At 46.2% G+C, this 7,247-nt stretch overlaps 1 protein-coding gene across 9 annotated transcripts in view; it reads left to right on the top strand.

Annotated features, from left to right (window-relative positions):
- Positions 1-364: 364 nt before the first annotated feature.
- The window catches only part of ADCYAP1R1 (ADCYAP receptor type I), a 142,840-nt gene continuing 135,957 nt past the window's right edge, over positions 365-7,247 (top strand). For 7 of the 9 annotated variants that reach the window (XM_085050154.1, XM_085050153.1, XM_085050152.1 and 4 more), the window contains exon 1: positions 365-500. The gene's annotated coding sequence lies outside the window, so the exon portion shown is untranslated. Of the gene's footprint in view, positions 501-1,052; positions 1,186-1,213; positions 1,402-7,247 lie in introns of those variants that run through there. The other 2 variants (XM_085050146.1, XM_085050147.1) reach the window with 2 other exon arrangements.

Genomic DNA, 7,247 nt, shown 5'->3' with positions numbered 1-7,247 from the left:
CTGGGCATGAGAATCACACACAGGCACAGAGACAGGGGCGAGCGCACCACAGCATCTCATCCCGGCACAGCATCTCCGCCAGCCTCTGCATCCCTCGGCCCCTGCCCCGAGCACCAGTAGCCCCCGCTAAAAAAAGAAAACAAAATATATAGAGGGGGAAAAAAAAAGTTTTAAAATATCCCGCCTCCCTTCTTGGTTTTTATTTTGTTGTTGTTGTTTGTTTGGGGTTTTTTTTGTTATTATTTAGCGATGGCAAATTCCTTCACGGCCAGGAGCTGGCCCATCCCCTGAGCACAGGCAGCCTGGACATGAGCGGCAGGCGAGGGAGGAGGAATTTGGATTCCCTTCGGAGGCGCCCAGCCCCGCTCGGGCCGGGGGCAGCGCGGTCGCGGCTCGGAGGCAGCGCGGGCAGCGGGGCCGGAGCGCTCCGTGTGCCCCTGAGCCCCGCTCCCCGCGGGCATGCGGCATCGCCAGCACCGCCACGGAGCCCTGCTGCAATGGTGAGTCCTTCCCCGGCCTCCCCCGCCTCCTCCCGGGGCAGCCCCATCCCCCGAGCCCGGGGATGCCACCGCGGAGCTGCCGCAGCCGCCGAGGGGGGAGAGAGGAGCCGCCGGCTTGTCTGCGAGTGACATTGATTTACCGGCTGGTCCCTCGGCAGCCCCAGGTCCTGGGAATAGTTCTTGAGGGGGGAATTGCGTGCGGGCTCGCTGCTTTCCTTCAGCACGCTCGGAGGATGCGTCCTCCGGCTGGATGTGGTTCTTTGCGAACAAATCAATCTCTCTTTGCCGGCGGTGACAGGTTAAGGCGCTCGGTATGGGAATCACGTCTGGTTTTAACACAATATGGCTGGTAAATAAAACCTGATTGCTAACAGCCCCGCCGCTGCTGTCGGCATTTCCGAGCTCCAGGCTCCCGATGCAGTTCTGCATCTTCACCTGCCGCAGAAACTCTGATTCACCCTTCAGGCGGTGCAGCAGGACTTCCTCGTTTTTACTGGGGGGTAGCAGGGAATAATTGCGGTTGGTGTGCCTTTGACCTCTGCTCGAGTGCCTCTGGGCACTTCTGCTTATCAGCGTTTGACCAGCTGGTTCTGATAATACCATCTTCATGCAGAGCACATCTCCAGTCGGGGGGATGGCACACAGGACAGGCTGCTCTCCGGAATTTGGGATGGGAAGCGTTCAGGTATGTGTTGGAATCTGAGGAGTTTACAGGCAGGGAGAGAGAGGAAATGCAATAATGCAGCGTGCTGTGCAGAGCTGGGAAATGCACGGGGGAAAAAGGGAGATTTGGTTGGTGACACGCCGGTGTTTATGGCTACATGATCATCCCACTTACAGAGAGGCAGATCTGGAAGAACTCCCTGGAAGTCAGTGGATTTCTTCTGCATCTGATCTGCAGGTAAACAGAATGTGGCCTTTAGCTTGAAGGATGTATTGGAGTAGCACTGGAGGTAGCTATAATAAGAAAATCTTAAGTAAAGTGAATAAGGCGGCAAAGTGACGTGATTCTTTCCCAGGGAATTATCAATTACCATCCGTCTGGTGCATGTTAATTACAGTGCAAGTGGTGGACTGGTACAGCAATATGTAACTGAAACAGCTTGCTGGATTTTTTTATTTAATCTTTTGGAGTAAAAAAACCAACAACAAATGGATTTGCATTTGCTGTTATTTGGGTCCACAGCTCCCTCACTCCAGCCTCTGCAGCACTGGTGAGGTAGAGCAGGGAAATATTCCCATGGCTAATCCAAGGGAATGCTTGATTACTGAAGGTTAGTGGTAGCAGGGAGGCAAACTCCTGAAAGTGCTCGTGGTGTAGCTGCAGAGAAGGAATGTGTTATACAAGCATCTCTGTCTATGCCAAACACCCTGGAGCTGGCTGGGAAGAAGTTGTGCCATAGGATGGGTAAGGCAGTGCTGCTCTGATTCGGTGGATAATTAAGGAATGCTGGTCAGGGCAGTAAAGGGAGTCGGATTGAAGTTGATGTGTTTGCTTGTGTCAGGGTTGTAGTCCTGCACCTTTATTCCCACCTGTTTCCACGTGCTGAGGGCAAGGGTTGCTGCTTTGCTGTCATTCAGGACACCTCCAGTAGGTCTGGTTTTGTCCTGGACATTTAACTCGGACATCGTGAAGTGGGAGATTTCTGCTGTTTTGTTCTCTCCAAGCAAAGGTATGTGTGAGTGACTGGGAGGATAACCACGAGCACTGCACAGCCTTCAAGGTCATGGGGGGCTTATATGTGTCATAAATACACTTATTTTTCTTTAAACAGGCAAGTAGCTTTGTGATTGCTCCTCGGCTTTAGTTTTCCATCATCTGCTGGGGTCCCTGCAAGGAATTTGTGGGTTCCTTCTTCCCCATGGGTTTAAGATGTCTGCTGTTGGCTCGGTGGTGCCCAGAGCTGCTGCTGTCAGTGTTTTTGTGAGGCAGGAGCCCTGTTGTGGGATGCTAGCAGGCAGAGAAAACCTGAGATTTCTGAGCTTGTGGGCTGCGCTGTTGAGCACATTCAGACCTTTGTTCATCACGTCTCTCCTCGTTTGGCTGGCTGAGACAGCATCCTGGAGATATTTTTTTCCTGGGGTTGAGTTCCATATGTGCCTGTGCCTCTGATAAGTTGAGACCCAGGTCCCCGAGCTGATTCATTCCAATGTAGCAGATTTTGTTTGCCTTTCCTTCCTTCTGAGCACACTTAGTACAAACAGTCTAATGCCTAAATTAGCTCAGATTGTCTTTGCATGAAACCAGAGTTATCTGAGTTAAGAAGCACTGAGAAGAAGTGAACTCAGGGCAGGATCATGCTGCAACTCGTATCTGGTGGAGGAACCTGCAGAAAATCAGGTCTTGCAGTTAGTTCTGATTTAACAGAGAAAATTCTTATTTGCTGCTATCCCCAGGAGAGGCAAACTGCTATGAGGATATGGAAGTGAGTGGAGATACTGAATTTTCTTTCACCCCATTCCTTGGCCCAGAGAGTGCAGCTGTAATCTTTAAGTCAATGAAGTGAATTTTTTGTTGGCTTGTGTTTCCTTGTTTCCATTTCCTCTACTCCTTTCACATCCAGCCAATCCCATACCATCTGTGCTTCGGCACACACTGCAGTCAACAGGATTTTGGAGTGAATTTTCCACATCAGGACAGAAGTGGAACAGCTCTGCTGAAAGGGATGTAAATGCAACAACGAGGAGCTCTCTGTTTTTTTGCTCTCCAGAACTTGAAAGTGATCTTTGCTGGCAGTGTCTCATCAGGGTGAGCTGTGGCACCACTGAAACAGTTCTGAGTATCCCTGAGGAGACACTTTCCCAGTTCCCTTGGTGCTGAGCTTGTTCTGTTCTCAAGGAATGCTTTGCATACAGAAAGGTATTTGGTAGTTTTCCACAACACTAACGAGTACAAGAATTCCTGTGTCTGTCGTGGCTGCTGAGACACGGTTTGGATTGTAATTTAATGGGCACAAATATGCGGGAAAAAAGGCAGATTTTCTTTTTCAGAAGCTTCGTGGTAGAATGTCCACCCCTCATCCCATTGCTTTGCTGGTGTGTTATTCTCTGACCACCTTTTGCTCTCTCCATTTATTATCTGTTTTCTTAGGCTTGAACTTTTATCTGCAAAAGGCAAACTAGGAATGGAGCATCAAACTCACTGGGTTGTTCAAGCCTTGTTTATGTAATTCACTGCAGCTCATTGATTGTGTCCCCCTGCAAGCTCATCTCCAGAGCAGCCAGATTAATAATTTTGGGGTTGAACTTCTTAGGACAAGCTAAACCATTCCATCTGCTAAAGAAAAGGTGGAAGCATCATCCCACAGAGCATTTAAAGCCAATGTGGTTGTTGTGCTGAGGAATATTCCCTCGGAAAGGGTCTTGCAGAAATACGCAGCTGCAGGGACTCTTGATGGCTGCTTCCATCAAGTTCAATCAACTCTGGTTCCAGGCTACTGTTGAATACAAATTCTTCAATTTATCTGCCCTGGAGACACCCTGACAGTCTCATCCTGCTCATTCAGGTGTCATGTTTTACTCCTGGATAGCTTAAGATTGAAATATGATCTGAGACTACTTTGAGCTATTTAATTGCCATAGTTTTTTTTAAAAGAAGTTTTAAAAGATGGAAAAGTTTCTGCTCATTGCTGTTGTTAAAAAAAGCCAAACCAAAACAAACACCGAAATATCCAACAAATAACTCAATAATTCTAGTTTTTGTTAACATGGTTCATAATTCTCTAAAACAGAGAGTAAAGGGATAAATATGTATCTGCTCAAATTCTTCTTAATAATAATGGCAATAGCAATAGTAATAATTTATTTTACAGCACATTGGGAATATTGACATCCAAGAGCTCCTCACTGAACAAACATTGAACATCTGCCATGTCTGTTTGCAGGTTTGTCCATTCAGTTTAAAGCATTTCACAAAAAGCCTCAATCACAGTCCTTCTGTACCCCATTAGAGATGGTTGGGTCACGATTGCCTGGGAGCTGCAAATGGAAGGATAATTATGGTCTGTTGTCTGTGATTGCTTGGTTTGCTAAATGGAGCTGAGAGTCAGGGCAGGAAAAGATGTTTTAATCTGTGTGGTGGGTTAATAGCCTGGACTTTTAATTTTTATTCATTTGTTGCCCAGAATCAGGCAAGTTTTTTTACTCTGTCCCTTCAAGGGACAATGCATTGTCTGATCTGATTCTGTGAGGATTCCTAGGAAGGAGTTTCATATTGCAGAGAAACATGACTGAATCAAGTTCTTGGTTTCTGGGGAGCAGATAGATCATTAGGTTCACCTCTGAGGAGTGGAGGATGGATACATTTACTCATTCTCAAGAGGAAACCTGTCCCCAAAGGATCCCCTGGCAAAACCATTGTCCATTTCACATGCAGGAAAGGTTTTCTCACTCAGAAGCATTTGGCTGCCTGGATGATGTTCATCCACTCTCACTTACAGCATCTGAAAACAAAATGCTCACATCCAAGCCAACCACCCTAATTCACTGTGTGAGGAGTGAGGAGGATAGTTGGTTCATCCCATCCTGAAGTGGGTTGGATGAATCAGCCTGTGGAGTTTCCTGCACAGCTGACTCAGACACACATCCCCAGTCAGTGAAAGATCCTTCCATGGTATCTCAGAGCCATCCCCAGAAGGTGTAGTTCCTCTCTTGCTCCCATTTCTCTTTGGAGAGGAAGGCTGGTGGTATTTTGCTAGGTCACAAATTTTGATAGATGGTAAGTTTTATGGAAAGGCCAAGGCTGCTGTGGTGGATCCCACATCCTCCCTTTGTGCCATGAAGGGCAGATGCAGCTGCTGGAGAATTCATGCCACATGTCCCTAGTTATCTTTTCTTTTCTAAATTATTCACTGATATTTTAAACTCTGGTAGGCTTCCTTAGTGTATCAACATTTTCTTCTTCTGTCCAGTTACTCAGGGATTTGCCAGCTGAAGCTCAGATGTGATTTTGGGGACTGGTGGGGGTAGATCAGCACAGGGACACATCTAGGACAGTGACATAATTTTCTGCAGACACACACACAGGCTGGCTGTGCCTGTTCTTGAGCCAGGCAGGAGCTGTGCAATGCTCCAAATTCATCTGCTCTACCCTGGATGGGAATGGCTGCTCTGTAAGTTGCACAGAGATGGAGATGAATGCTGACCAGACCTTATTAGCTCAGGGTTGGCACCTTGTGAAATAGATTTTGACCAGCTTGGAGCACTTGTGCTCAGAACTAGGTGACCTAAAAGCCAGCTTTTTGCCATATATCAATAGCTCTGTGCCTTTTTCATTTCAATGCTTTCACCCTCTGTCCTAAGCTAACAAAATCCACTGATAAACAGACTTAACTAACACCTTCCTCCTTCACTATGGCCTTTAAAATTATTTACTGAAATCTAAATAGTGCAAAAAAATAAAACCTCATGGTTCATACCTCTCAGAACACACTGTTATATAGACTGGAGTTAAAGTTGTAGCAGTAAGAGATACATTCTTCCACAGCAGAAATAAATTATATATATTTGGAAAGGGAGTTTAAAATAGCTGCGATACCCCCTAACTATGAATTCCTTTTCCTGGAATGGAAAAACTTTATTAAATCACAACATCTCTGTTTCTGATCTTACTGTCACATTTTTGAAGTAGGTTTAGAGCAGGCTCTTTTTATTTCTTGTAAAAACATAAAATGGCATGGCCATGATTATGAGTAAAAAGCACTTCCTTTGAAAAATAAATATTTGCAATAATGACATTTTACATGCATCTCCTTTCTTAAATTGATGTAATTAGTACCAAAGCCAAATATGAGCTTGGGCTTAATTTGTATCTAAGATTTTGGAAGCACAACAGAACTTTCTTGGCCTAGAAACAAATTCTATGCAGAAGCCAGCACAAGTGCATTATTTAAAGGCCCAAGTTAAAGTTAGTGAAGTTACTCATTTCCTGTGTTTTAGAGAGCTGGATCTTTGGATTCCTTCCAGGAGTTTTGTGCTCTAACTTGAGATGCAGAGGAGATGAGAGAGCATCCGAAATACCGCAGATGCTTAAGCTCCTCATGACTAAGGCTCAGAATGTGTCACAGCTGTCACTGGAGCCTTGCATTGCACAAGCCACACTCATTCATTCGGGTTCTGTGGCTTTTGACAGCCTGGATGGGGTTTTTGTGCTGCTGAATGGGTTTGGGAGCCGAGATGATTACGTACAGTGGGCGAACAGCTGGAGGGAACTTCATTAGAGAATAGCTCTTGGTGGCTGCAGGGAGAGCAGAGTGCAGAGCCAATGTTAGCCATGTGGAAGTTGTTTCTCTGCATCCTTCCAGCCCCTGGACACTGCTCTGTGTTCCCCAGCTTTGTGTTCTCTGGATTTTGTGTTGTTTGTTCCACAGCTGGAGGTAGCAGTGCTGGTCATGGGAAAGGGCCTTCACAGGCTCTGAATTTAATTCAGAAGAGGAGAAAGGTGTCTCCACAGCCTTTTTGATCCCTCCAGCAAGTGTATCCCTGATGGATTTTCACCTCATTGCCTTTCCTCTGTACAGAGGACTTGCAGGTTTCTGCTAAGATAGTTTCTGTCATGCTGTCCCAAAGTGGGATTCAGCTCTCAGATCAAGACACCTCAGGGCAGGTGTGGGTTTTGAAGTCTCTGCCTGTATCTGAGTGCAGAAACAATTAAAGGAGATTTAGGACATGATTCAGTCACTTAAACATAGGTGTTAAGTGTCATTTGAGATACCCTGGAGCATCTAACATCCATTAGGGGTTTGTCAG

This window comes from Lichenostomus cassidix, chromosome 2 (assembly GCF_008360975.1).
Source record: "Lichenostomus cassidix isolate B80296 chromosome 2, HeHo_3.0, whole genome shotgun sequence".
Lineage (NCBI taxonomy): Eukaryota > Metazoa > Chordata > Aves > Passeriformes > Meliphagidae > Lichenostomus > Lichenostomus cassidix.
Note: the sequence above shows the minus strand (reverse complement) of the source record. Positions and strands in the feature narration are given on the sequence as shown.